The sequence below is a fragment of the Struthio camelus genome, chromosome 8 (genome assembly GCF_040807025.1).
Source record: "Struthio camelus isolate bStrCam1 chromosome 8, bStrCam1.hap1, whole genome shotgun sequence".
In the NCBI taxonomy this organism is placed as follows: domain Eukaryota; kingdom Metazoa; phylum Chordata; class Aves; order Struthioniformes; family Struthionidae; genus Struthio; species Struthio camelus.
The window spans coordinates 38,775,661-38,790,017 of record NC_090949.1 but is presented as its reverse complement, the minus strand read 5'-3'; the positions used below and the strand labels follow the sequence as shown (position 1 = coordinate 38,790,017).

The window sequence follows — 14,357 nt, the reverse complement described above, 5'->3', positions numbered from 1 at the left end:
ATTTTTTTCCATGTTTTCCCCAGTTGGAAGCTCCCTTGCCGCAACATGTGTCTGCTGCTTCTGGGCCTTTTGCTGGTACTTCTGAGAACCGTCTTTTCTATAACCACCAATAGGTAGTTGAAGACTATGCCCAAGCCCCCTGGCTTCCTTCCTCTTCTCCAGGCTGCACACACCCAGCTCTCTTAGCCCTGCCTCTTACGTCATGTGTTCCAGCCTCTGACCATCATGGTGGCTTCCGCTGGGTTTGTTCCAGCATGTCAATGTCTTTCTTGTACTGGGATATTCCATAATGTCAGATTTCTATCCGCTTAATGAAATTAGGTGGACTTACTGAATTTTTACTATTTTATCTAATTATCGGGAAATGAATATCCTTTGTCATTGTTTGATGGGTATAACTGCAGGTACAAAATATTGTTCATGATTGGACATCATATTTCCAGAAATTTAGCAAAGATTTTGTATACAAAATATGGTCCATTGCTCAACATACAAACAAAAATTTTAAGAAACAAAATCATGGATTTAAAGACTTGGGCTCTAGTCCCATGGAAAGGGTCCTCTGGAGATCAGGCAGTTCAACCCTACTGCTCAAAGCAGGGCCAGCTACAGCAGGTTGCTCAGGACCATGTGCAGTTGAGTTTTGAGTATCTGCAAGCATGGAGATTCCAGAACCTCTCTGCAACCCTGCAACTGCACACAGTCCTCTATTTACTTCCATTTGTTCCTGATGCTGCATGTGTTAGCGCACATGCACTTCAGAAAGGCACCCAGTTGTGCTGATTTCCCAGAAAAGGTGTGAGAGTTGTCCCCATGTTGTCCTATAGGGGCTTCTTTATTTATGTGCATATGCTTGAAGTGGGTCCCATTTAGCCCTGTTACGTTGATTACGAAGTCTCTCCTGACCCCATCACCCTGCTCACTTCACTTACCAGATCAGCCCTCAGCTCCCTTCCCTGTCACTTGTAGTTTAAAGCTCTCCTCACCAGGAATCCCATGGGAATCATTTTGTAAAAGGACCCATCAGAAGATCTTGATGAACAGAGGTTAAGTAATGGTTTTTTTAATCTTTTGGGGCACTTCTTTTAGCCAAACAGTTCTGTGAAGTTCACCTTCAGGAAACTGAATCTCTTTCATGTCAAAGACACTCACTCTCTTAGGTGCTTTAAAGAAATGCTACCTTAGATTTAAGATTAGAAATTATTTGGTCACAGTATGGTATGCTGGGCAGGAAATCGGAGCACCAGGGTTCCATCCCCAGCAGTATGCTGACATGTTGTAAGGCCTTTGGTACGTGCATGGTAATGACAATGCCTCCAACCCTTAGGCTGTAAAATGGAGATAAGGTTTCCTCTGTTTGAAGATGTACTTTGAGGCTTTCAGATAAATCATTATATTCAAATACAAATGTAGGTTTGTATAGTAGGCTAAACACTATGACATCTGAGTTCGGTGATTATAAAACAGCATCAAAATGGTTTGGAAGCTGGCTTAAAAGAAAAGATTGGAATTATGAAGAGCTACCTTAAGTGAAAGCTATAGCATAGATTTAAATACCAAGAGGAAAGAAGAGTTAACGAGGGAAGAGAAAATTTCCTGAAATTTCCAATAACGAGGATTATTATGGAATTTCACAGTTGAAAATAGTATTAGGTATGTAGGCCTTACAAGAAAGATGTACGATCTAGACCTGCTCACCCCAGAGACAATAGCAAAATTCCCCTGATCTTTAGTGGGAGCAGATCAGTATCAGCAGGAATCAACAGTTACATTAAGTACTTGCAGTCTCTTCCTAATAACAGGAGTTATATCTTCAAAAAGGGTAAATCAAAATAAGGAGGAAAAATTACTGTTCTATTACTTAATGAATGAAAAGTCAAACTTCTGGATTTTACTTGACATACGAAGCTTCTCTCACTATTCTACCAAAATGCACCAGCACAGCCTAATTTTTCGAACACCATTATCAGCCAGGGGATCTCAGTTGTCAGTATCTATACGGCATTTATTGAACCTCAGGATGACAACTCCACGTGACAATGCATTGTAAGCAACAGCCAATGCCCACTGAAAAGTGTACGTTGTATGCTCACTGTATGTTGTGCCACGCATGGCATAGTGACAGCAGTTTAGATGGCAAAAGAAATGAGATCACTTGATTGCCTGCTGCCATGTCTTCTTTTCGCTTTAACGTGAATTTGAGGTTAACACAGAGCACTGGCAAAAAACATTCAAGCATTTTTTTTCTTTTCCCGAGGAAAGCCAGGACATAATGATCAGGGTCTTTAGGATCAAAGGAAAATATTCTCTTTGTAAGACATCTGCTCCAGCGTTGCCCTGGTGTGTTAACAATACATTGTCTCTGTAGCGCCTCACGCACTCCCATCATTCCCAGGTGCACTGTGCCCAAAGTCCATTAGCTTAAGAAAAATTATGCAGACACGTAAAGCGTGAGAGCATTTTGCAATGCACCACTGAAAATGATTAACCTGCATGATCAGAGAAGCATAGCCACAGGCATGTTTGGAAGCGTTCCAGGAGTTTAATAAACTGAGGTAATTAGGCTTCATTTTTAATCTCATCCCAGCATTATAGCCATTTGCTTGCAGATACATTTGCCTGAAGTGGAATCACTCCAATAATTGAGAACCAGACACTACATAGAATTTGGCTTTCAACAGTCTGGCAGCACCTTGCACTCTGATCCAGGGAGCTCAGGACTAGGGACTAGACGGAACATTTTGATGCACAGGCTACCCGGAATCACTCACATAAAAACTAGCGCTAGCAATTTGAGTGTGGTAGTGGAGCCTCTCTGTGGCATTTCCTTCCTAAGCACCCTAGGCAAGCTGGTCCATACACTGCAGTTAGCATCCCCGGAGAGCGGTGGTTGCACCTATGAATGGCAACAAAGAAGAATCTGAGAAGATGATTTAGTGTCTCGTCTAAGACAGAGCATACACTGTTTGGGACCTTGGCTAGGGCTGTTTAACTAAGCACAGTTTCCCAGAGAGAAATTCGTGGGTGGTGTAGCATTTGTGTATTAAGCTCAACACTTCCTAGAACTATTGGAGTTACTGTGCACAGGCTGCACAGTTGCCTTGTGCCTGTTCCCTAAGCCTGTTCACTCCATCACCAGGTGCTACAGAGGGAAATGCCTGCACACTACAAAAAACGCCTAGGATTTCGGATGTATGGCAGCTTGGGTGGGGCTAATGTACACTTCTAACTAGACTGCAAACAGCAAGAAATCTCAGGTAAATACAATATTTATATGTTAGAAAACTAGGTCAGATATTTATCTGACCCATTTATGTCTAAATATAGTCTTCATCTTCACCCCAAACACAACTTCTGGACTTGGGGAGGGGGGAACAAAAGCAGGAAAACGGATCAGCATGTATAGGGGGCAATCTCTGCCCAGAAACCTGCAATTCTGGAAAATTATTTACCTAAGATAATTACTTTTACTGACACATATAAAAGTGTTTTAATTTCAGTGAAATTTTTGAAACCATAGCAACTGCAAACCTCAGTGAATGTAAAGGATTGCAGAACGAGAACTTTAGCCTCTCGGCAGAGGTATATTTGGAGGCTTAAGCTAAATCTACTGGATTTGTCCTATAACTACCAGGACTGAAGAGGCGAATTATGAGATTTGTGTGGTGGCTTATGCACATTTATTGAGGGTAATGTGAAGAAAATTCAGCCTTCTTTACATATTATTTATTCGAAGACAATAATGCAGCGAAAGATTTAGATAAAGTCTGGGAAGAAATCTAACACTACACATGCATCCATCCTATTAATAATAGGATTTCCACAAATAAGCTTACAAATATGAACAGAACAGCTACAAAAAGATTTCTACATAAGGCTACAAATATTTCTTATCCATCTTATTGAAGTCTCATCTTTTAAGCAGATAGGCAGGAGAGCTGCAAACCAAACCAAAGCGAAACAAGAGTAATGCTAACACTGACGCTGTGAAAAGGAGAACACTCAGATTAGAGGAGAACTAAATGGGTATTTATTATACATTTTTACCTTGATAGCTTCAAATAAGAGAAACAAAAATGGAACACTACCCCCGGAAAAGAAAGAATTCTGATTTGGGGGCAGTTCACTGTTGACTTTGCACTGAACAGGTAACTCCTGAATTCTGGAGATTTAGACCAGATTCAAGTATAAGAGGCCAGTGGTTTTTCCTGAGCGATTGAGTGATATTGTCCATGTTGCCTAGCCCATGGGGAATACATTAATCCATACTGCAGTGTTCGCTAAGGGCATTTCTCTTTAGTTCAAGTAAGGAGGTCAATACCAAAGAAACATGAATGACTGGCAGATTAGGAAGACGCAAAGGACCAGGAGTATAAGATCCAGTCCCAAATCTTTGGGAACATGATTCTGTATTCAGATTTATTTGGTCCTCAGCCTGTGCCTGTTATATGGAGTTCCCTAATTCCTCTTGGGCAAAGGAGCCCAAAGCCAGAGGTTCTATACTATATGTTTGTCTCTATAGCATAGCTTATCTCTCATTGTTTCTGTTCCTAACGTGAAAATTACACAGCTGATTTCACTTGATTTTAGCTTCTTATAGCCGTGTGACAGAACAGACAGAACACTGCAGCCTGATAGGAGAGAGGTAGGACCCAACCTACACCCTGATCCTACTCCATCCAGCTGCAGGGCTCACCCGCAAGCCATAACATCCCTACAACAAGCTGCAGAGAAGTTAGCTCTTCTTTGCTGCCCTGGGGCCTCGGGGCTGCCTCCAGAGCGCCCAGGCATTCTAGGCCCTTTCTGCCCTCTGTGGGTCCTGTAGGCTTTGACAACACAGAGCAAGGGCAAAGCCCCTAGTTTTGTTGGTGTTCTGTACTTGGATTTTTTCTTTGTTTTGTTTTTTTTTTTTTTTGGTTAGGTAAGTAGCTTGCAGATATTCGGCTGATAAGCTAACTTTTTTCAAAAGCTCTGTAAGGTCATGATGTTGCCAGTGCTCTTAAGTCTCCTGATCTCTCTAGAGTTAGGAGCCAAGTGGGAAGGACGGGGAGCTGGAGTCAGGGAGATAGCTCTGGTGACCTCCCTGCCTGGATGAAGGAAGAGTTTCAGGAGGGCAAGGGGACAGACAGGGTTTGTATCAACTCATTTCAGTTGGTGTGAAGGTGCACCATTGTTGGAGATGTCCCCAAGCTGGAGGAAAGAGATACTGGAAGGGGAAGCAGCACCAACCCATTTTTCTCACACAGAGCATTCAGGAGATTGCAACCAGCGCAATCTACTCTCTGTATGCTCACCAATGTCTGTACGTTGGCTTCCAGGCAGGTTAATACAGTGGGGACAGAGCTAGGTACCTCTACAGTTGCTATAGTTTGAGCCAAAAAGTCTAGAGAATCTGGCTAGGCCTGCACAACAAACTCGGCTCATGTGTGGTGCAGACCCCAGACGGGCCATCCTGTACTATTATTCTGGAGAGTTTTGTGTGTCACCCATTAGTGAAACTACAACATCTGAAGTGCATTAATCTCCTGCAAAATTAAGCTCTTAGTGTTGTGCTGAAAAGGAACGCTAAAACACACAAACAGAACGTGATTGGCCCAAGTGGGAATTCCTTACTGATAATCTTCGCACTGTATGCTCTTAACTTCCACAAGCTGTATCATTCCTGCCCCCCACTCCTCCCATCCTCTCCTCTACGGTCTTGTCCCAGTCAAGAAACCAGACTGCTAATGAGATCTGGAAGTGAGGATCTTGTCTTCGAGCACAGTCACATCTTGCTTAGGCCACATGTGTATTAGCTTGGGGAGCATTTTGACTTTTGAAGGCCAGCAGTAGGGCAGGGTAATTCTTGGCAGTGTTTCTGCTTGTTTTTGAGCTCGGATCTAATGGGCAAATACCAGCCCATTCCCTGCTCTCCTGAATGAGTCTAGAGGGGCTTGTTTGCCAGAGTTTGAATCTCTGGCAAACAGCTTGATGTAGCATTTAATAAATAACACATAGCTTTATCTGAAAACTTCCGATAACTTCTTTCAGTGGTAGAAGCGTTAGGAAACATTTACCTCATTGGTATTCCTATTTCAGTAGTTTGTAGCTCAGTAACAAATATTAAATCTGGGCTGAACTGTGTTTCACAATGGCCAGCCACATAAAAAGAAATATAAAAAATCTACCTCTTCTAATTTCTACTCCGAGCTGGCCCTTGATATGCATAAATATACCTGTTGATCATGATGGCGGCATATCAAGGTTAACCCCAGAACAACAGTGTTACTGATGATTTTAATTAATTAAATGCAATTAATTTACTCAGAGACAGGGTCGTTCTCCAGAACAAACTCTCCAAAAGAAATGACAGAATTCAAGTTACAATGTGGCATTTAAAGGAAGGCTGGATGAGGACTTAGGAAAAAGAGATCAGGGAACAATTCTGTAATGGCTAGTATGTAGATTTATAGATTTTAAGGTCTTTAGGGACTACTGTGTTAATCTAATCTGATCTCCTGCATAACACAGGACATGCAACTTCTCTGATTTCACTTCAAGTTCAAGAACTGTGGCTGAATGGGAGCATATATTTCAGAAAAATAAAACATGTTCTGTATTGGTAGGATGGTTACTCTGCTCTGGCAGCGAAGCAGTCAAAAGGCAGTTTGACTGACCGTGCAGGCATAACCTTTTGTAAAAGGATCCTGTGGCTAACTTCTAGCAAGCCCTGTGCTCCTTTCTGCATTTATATCCTGGGCCCCGGTACAGGGAGCAGTATCAGAGAATAAAGGTGCAGGATGCCTGGGTTTTATCACTAAATTCTACTCTTCCCTGCTTGGAACCTGAATCCATGATACCCACAAATTTCACCTTCTACAAATTCCACGGATGCTTAACTGACTTGCCCGACTGATGTCTGTGGTTTGATACTGCTGTCATCAGATTGGCCAAAAAAAAGTGTTGGGGTCAGTTTATACATTAGACAAATGCACCATTAATTATACCCTGGAAGGAAAGAAAGAAACAACTGGATTTTCTGGGACTATCACCCTGTTTTCCTAGAAATAGCTCCAAAGCTATTCTAGTGAGTAAGCAGAGTGGATCAGGTGGCAAAGTGGTCCACTTTCAGGCTAGCTAGTGGAAGACTTTCAGGCTAGCTTCTGCACAACCAGGGAGCTGCCTCATGCAGGTGGGTTACAGTCTTGCCTTCAGTTACTTGAAACTCCCCCAGACAAACACATCCTAAGTTACTGTAACGTAGAAATTTCTGGAGGTTTTTACTTGCGCTATCACATGTGCCCAGCACACGCATTAAGTTTATAAATCATAGTAGCTCTGTAACAGATCTGTTACCACAGTGATCTACAAAGCAAAAATTCCTCTAATAGACTGTGGTCAGGAAGTCTAAAAGCCTCATGCAGAGCACAGACACATTCTTCTACGCAAAGAACTTACGCAGAGAAGATACCTAGTTTATAAGCGCTCCAAACGTTTCGCACCGTCTCAAAGCCCATTATCTCAACACAACTGCCCACGAAGAACATGAAGCAGAGCACTGAGTCCTGCTGGTCTGGTTGGCGGAGGGCTGCAGGCTGAGCAGCACAATTCCCCAGAGACAGGTGGCACTAGGCCACGGTGACAGAGCAGGGGAAGGGGTGGAAGGAAGGCATGGAACTGCCCTCTTAAGTTCCTCTTCCAAAAAATCCCTCCATTAGCCACTCTGATATATTTATTGTATTCATGTTCATCCAATGATACAATAAATACTGGGAGAGTTTCTCCCATTTACCACAGCTTGTTTCTGAACTTTCCATATGTCACTCTTAAAAGAAAAATATCAAAGTGATTTTAGAGGTAAACACAAATACTAAGGAAATGCTGGCGCAAAATCCGTTCCCCCTCCGGTACTAACACTGCAATGTGATCTAGGAGGTGGGGACTGCTTGCATATGTGTTACGTGTACGCACGACAGTATTTACTACTTATTGGTTCCAGGACCAGTGGCTTAGTTATAGCCATGTCTGTGTTAATCACCCGGCATTTTTTGTCAATGTGGAAGAAGATAGGAAGGCTGGAGGTCTTCTTCCCGATCTTCTGGCATCCATTCAGATTATCCCTATGATGCATATGCGCGTGCATAGAACTGTTAACAAAAAGGACACAGAGAGGGAGGCACATGCAAGAAAATGATAATATACAAACAGAAGCCAGGTTGATGTCTAAAAGAAAATTAAACCTCAAAAGGTCTTGGAAAAAAACTCATTAAGGATATCCAGTAGGGCCAGTTGGGAAATAAATCCATGTATTTTGGGAAATTTTCACATTTCAATTTCTTTTCTTTTTTTTTTTGTCCTCAATTAAGGTGGAGAGCAGACATTTCAAAATGTGCTGCGCAAGGCAAATGACAAAATATTTTTTCCAATAATATCTAAATAACCTGATGGAAATGTTGTACTCTGAAGTTATCTTTCTCCAATTTATGCTGGCCTACACTGTAAATTACCACGAACCTTAGAAGCCTACATTCTTCAACCATCAAATGACCGCACATAAATAGGAATATTTGGATAACTCCCAGGTGGCATTTCAATAAGCGTCATGCATTGTTGAAACAAAACAAAACAAAGCTCTAACTTCTCTGATAGAAAACGGTTCTGATGGAGTTTCCAGTCATAGTCCTGATCAGACTGCTCACTAAAGGAGAATGCAATGCACAGTTTGTAAGCATGCCACATTATCTGAATTTTCTTTCATTGTGGGTCTCTGTGAAATGAATCAATTGTACCCTTCAGTTACAGTTATTTTAGTTTAATTGCGCATGTTTGTTCTGGAGAGAGAATTCAAATCATATTTACTTCACCGATAGTAAGAAATGCTGTGTAAAGAAAAAGAGCAAACGGTTACAAACTTGGGAAATGTTGGAGCACAAAATACTCCTTCCTTTTTGCCAAGTCTGTTTTCTTAAATAGCATTATAATTTAAGATAACTTTGTAGGTTGCTTATGCTTGCCAATACTTTGTGGGATGCAAGTACGTTGTGAGCAGCGGGCTTTGTCAGGTATAGATCCTTAATTTAATTTAATCTTATTTTATCTTGTCTTGTCATATCTTATTGTGTCGTATCGTGGCATATTCTATTTTATCTTATTTTAATTTTTGTAATATGCCCAATTCTTAATGGTCCAAAAAGAAAATAAGAAAGACAAAAACGGAGAGATCCTTTTCACCTCTCACAATCTCTTAATCCCCACTGAATGGCAGTGGACATTAAATCAAATCAACCTCTTTGACATTCTTGGTTACATCTCTCACATACAGACATATTTCCTAATCACTTAGAAGACGCTACTGATTTTAAGAGCACTGTGACACAGCAAATATGGTTTATTGAATCTTCAAAAAGAATGATCTTATTTGAAAATCTATTTTTATCCTAATATCAGTCCCTATCTCATGGCTTTTGATGGAACAGTGGAACTTAAAGCTGTTAGTATTCCTTCCTCCTCTGTGGTACTTTTTCACCGAGTGATATAGAAGAAAACAAGTGATGCTCTAACAATCAAAATGACCTTACCACATTGAATCTAGTCCACAATGTCTTCTCTTCTGTGTTTTGTAGGGGGCTCAATCTAATCTGTTGGTAGGTTTTGCCATATGAATTGAAATAGTTTAATGAAGATGTGGTTTGAAGCTAGCTGTATGTATTGTTACTGGTTTTCATACAGGCACTTCATTTTGAAGTCAGTCCAACGTTGAGGACAGAGTTGGACTGGGAGATCTTTGGAGTTTCCTTCCAACCTGAAGTGTTCTACTCTTCTATTAACTGTAGCTTTCCAGTGGTCTCCCTTTCACCTCTCTGTATGTAAGAATCTCTTTATGCAACAAACTACCTGGGCATTTGCTAGGGGAATTCATTCATTTCCCAAGCTTCGAGTAAACACCTATATACATATTTATACACATACAGCCTTTGCTTGTGTGGGTCCATAAACGCCTTTCAAATATATTTATTTCCTGGTCCCCTTCTTCCTTGTACTTTACTGAGCATACAAAAAGATGTGTCATTTTACTACAGTGGTGACACCTTGGGCACCATATACTTATCAGAACTGAAGTGTTCCCTTCCCCTGTACAAATGTATTTTACCTACTCATGTACAGAACTGGCTCTAGAAAGATTCCTCTTGTCACACCAGTGTAGCAAATATGAGTACTTATCCAGAAGGTAGCTAACCAACAATAGAGAACCAGTTTTTAATTTAGCAGTTGAGAAGGCCAGAAATGCTGGGCCAGAGGTCCTTCTCAGAGCTCAGAAGATGCATTTGTTTGCAGGCCATCAATATAACAGAAACCTGGTGCGAGCACTATTGTTCGAGTTAAGGTGTATATGAAAGCTATGGTTATGGAGTAAAAAAGGAAATAGTCTTAGAAATGCAGTATTTTCACACTGTCATCCACTTGAACTACAGAACTGCATTTGGGAAAATTCCTGTTGTGAGTCATGTTCATGAAGTTTGATGAAATCGTTTATGACTTGGAAAGCCAGACAGAAGCACACAGCATCTATTTAACATAGCAAAATTGAGGACACTACGGAGTCAAGAATGTAAGCCATACTCATAGCAGTACGTGACTTCAAATTGGAGTTATGGTTTGCAATAGCTAAAAAACTCAAGGTGCGCACCTACACTGTGGTCATTAGGAGGAAAAATGCAAAGCTTGCCTATGGAGAGAGAGATAACGCTAAGCAGCCTTTTTGGAAGGCTTTACATTAGAAGTCCTATGAATAGTCCAAGTGAAGGTGAAGAGGCCACTTGAGAGATGTTGATAGATCTAGGGTAATTGTTACCTTTTTAAGAAAAAGCAATTTATCAAAAGATTGCTGGATTATCTGTCAATTAATTCTTGAATCCACAGTAGTGGAACTTCTGAAATATACGTATTAGTCAACAAAACTTATTGCCCACATTATACATGAAATCAGACTCTGAAATGGCTGTTTTCAAAAGTAGAGGACTAGATTTGTTATCTCACATAATATTTCATAGTCCTAAATTGACAAATGACTAAAATGATTCTTTTTGGCCTATTATCTGCAGAGCAGGATGAGCAAGTATTATTAGCCTCTGGAAGACTGTAAGTGGTTTGAAAGTGGTTTGAAGTAAGTGGTTTGAAAATACCTCCCAATTGAGAAAATGATGTGCTTTCATTCCTAGCTGTTTAGAACTGGCTATTTTGAAACTAAGTTTGTTTTCCAGGCTTCAGGATTATTTCAGGTTCATGTCTTGTTCAACAGGACACTCTCAACTGAGATTTTTATAGAAACAAAGCTGAACTGTAAGATATGAAGGTTTGGGAAGCCTTAGTCTGAGGTCAATAAATTGTGAAAAATAAGAGGTAATAGTTTTCATGTAAAGATAGCTACTAGTTGGACTAAAAGGTGATCTGATTAATTTCATTGTATTTAGAGCTTTTGAGATACTTTGTTCTTAACCTTGTAGTGGATCATTGCAATTTCAGTGCAAGATTATAAATGGCTGTACCCTGCAAGGGGCTTTGATTTAAGAGGATATTACTCTGTACAAACATCTGATGTGAGCCATAGTACATATTGATTTCATCAGTGTTCAAAGTACTCTTTCTTGCAATATTGACTGTTTTGTGCAAAACCATATACGCATGGACAGAACAGTCTTACGTTAAAGAGTGTGGCTTTGAAGCCAGTTAAAAACACTTATGTGCTGCCCTTCTAAACTCTGAGCAATATTTCTGAATTACATCATGCAAGACTGTTAATAAATCATATGAGCCAATAACTTTCATTTTGACTCATGTACAGCAGTCCCACCGAGTTCCCTGTGAACTGAGGTTTTCAACACCTCTCATAACCATGCTGTTTGTTCAGGTGTAGAAATACAGATTTAATCGTTTAACACAAGATAGTCTGGTTTAAAACCTTTGCTCTGATTCTTTGCTATCTCTTCTGTATTTAGAAATGTGAAAAAAAAAAGATTGGTGCATCAAACAAACGTGATTTCTCAAAATGCTGGAATAAAGTTTGAGCTTGATGATTTCTAATTTGCTTCTAGGGCTCAAGACAGAGGATAGTACTGAATTAGGAATATTCTAGCAGGAGTTGCTCGAGAGAACGTATGGAGAAAAGCACTAGGAAAGTGTCTTTGTCAGTCTGCTCTAGAGCAGCGTCTCTCCATGATGAACGCAGACGGACGTTATTCTCCCTCGTGTTCCTGACTGGCCAGCTCTGAGGCTGTATGTGTATCAATACAGTGTTGCGTTCAATACACTCTGCCTTTTCAGCAAACTGTTTAGCTCAGGCACAGCGCCACAAGCATTTGTCATTCCTAGCAAGCTCAGTGTGGAGACAGAGAAAGTCATGCCTGTCTACACCTGCAGGTAGGCATGTCTAAAGTGTTTCCAGGGCTGCTACTTGCTTCCCTAGAATTCAGAATAGGGTCATATTTTCCTCCAATCAGGATCTTGTCTCTTGGCCTTCCCTCTCTTCCCTTTCCTCCTGTCTGCTCCCTACAGCTAATGTTGTAGATCATATGCTGGTTAGCAACACAGGAGGCTGCTTCTCCTCTGCATGAACGGGGAGAATGGGACGGTTCCTTTTTTCCCCTTTCTACTTGCTGACTGTTTCGCTAAATTTTATTCCACATAAACATGTGGCTATAAGTAAAACTGGAAGATAGCATTTTAACAGTTGGTTACATACCCCCTTTTCTCTGTAAGGAGACACAGCAAGAGGAAGATGGCTGACCAGAAATGCCTGTGCTTTATATGAGGGTACAGGTATTTCATGGGGCTTGCTAAAAGGAGACGATCCAAAGAAAATGTCCTAACATGAAGAACGGTCCACCTTCGCGCTGTCTGAAGCCAGAACTCTCTCCCAACACAGTGACACAACACAGCCGCCTCTCTCCTGGGCCACAGTCCAGATGCAGCATGTGAGAAGGATGTCCACTGCGGATACCCATGGCACATGGGCAGTAGAGCAGAAGAGAAACCTGATACTGTATCATGAACAAAAGCAGTGCCACTGAATAGGGATATGAAATCAAAATACCTCTAAGTGATGTTTTCATCAGCTGTGCCCTCCCCTTTTTCTGAAACCTAATGTCCCTAATACACCCTTCTTCAGGCAACAAGACACGGGGCCATCTCATGTGCTGGAAAAAAGATATTCAAAAGAATCCGTTTACTGCCGTAGTTAGAACTGTAACAATGAATCAAAATTCATTATTATGCTAGAAGGATGCCTGCAGATATGTTTTTCTTTCAATGAACTTTGAAAAAGCTTTAGGGATTCCACTTTCCAGTACTCACATGCATAAAATAGAAAATGGATGGAAAACTTGTGAAGAACAGATACCAGGAATTAATAAAACTGAAGCTTTGATTTTTTTTATTTGTTTGATTTTAGTTCTATATTTGATCAAGATAAAGCACTGCCAGCAGCCAAATGAAAAAGGAACTCAATGCATGTTCAAAACAAAACACTACATTTTTCTCAATTTCGAAAGATCAACTTAAATGTGTCAAAATTTTGTGAAGTCAAGTTAGCTCTGAGGTTGCTATTTTATATGCAGCACAAATTAGGATTACATAAAAGGTATCTGTGACATTCTAATCAGCAGGGAAGGATCCGCACGCCTAAGAGGAGTTAAAATATCTTTAAATGGGGGGATTTAGGAGAGAGAGAGCTGTACAGCAGCAGAGCTTTAGATTTTGCTACTGCCCTGAGCACGTTTTTGCAGGCAGCGTGCCCTGTGCTAGATCTGTTCTGTGCAGGGAGAAGGGTCCTGTACATCCTGCACGGTGGAACTGCACTAGTCTCTTGTCCTAGCAGATCTGCAACCTCGGAATCAACTGTACTTTTCCAGGCAGCTCAGAGAGGCTGAAAAGTGGTCAATAACTTTTTTTTAAGAGAAAAAAAACCCAGAACGTTTTACACACAGATTCATTTGTTTTCAAACCATTCTTAGGCCAGTGGGATGCCTCCCTACACTGTGATCCTCTGTGGCCTCACAAGGCATGGACATAATGCAAGCTATCTCTAGGAAGGTGGTTTGGAGGCCAAGTAAATCATGCTAACCAGCTGGGGCTGCCTCTGGGCTCTATGTCTCCCCAAACTGCACTAGTGAATGCTGCATCCTGCATACTGACATGCCCTCTGACCCCATGGTCAGCTTTGAAACAGTTTTTAGAGCAGGACTGTCTCACCCCATCTACATCTGGGTCACCTCTGAGTTGGGACCAGGGTGTTCAGAAACCTTGGTCTTAACGGATAAGGGGAAAAGAAAGGAACTCAGTAATAACACCTTGGATAGTAAATGATTTTCCATTAGAAACTG

General features: G+C 41.1%; 1 protein-coding gene across 1 annotated transcript in view; it reads right to left on the bottom strand.

The window, feature by feature from the left end:
• TNNI3K (TNNI3 interacting kinase) overlaps positions 1 to 14,357 on the bottom strand; it is a 131,718-nt gene that overhangs the window by 40,474 nt on the left and 76,887 nt on the right. The gene's annotated exons all lie outside the window — the stretch shown is intronic.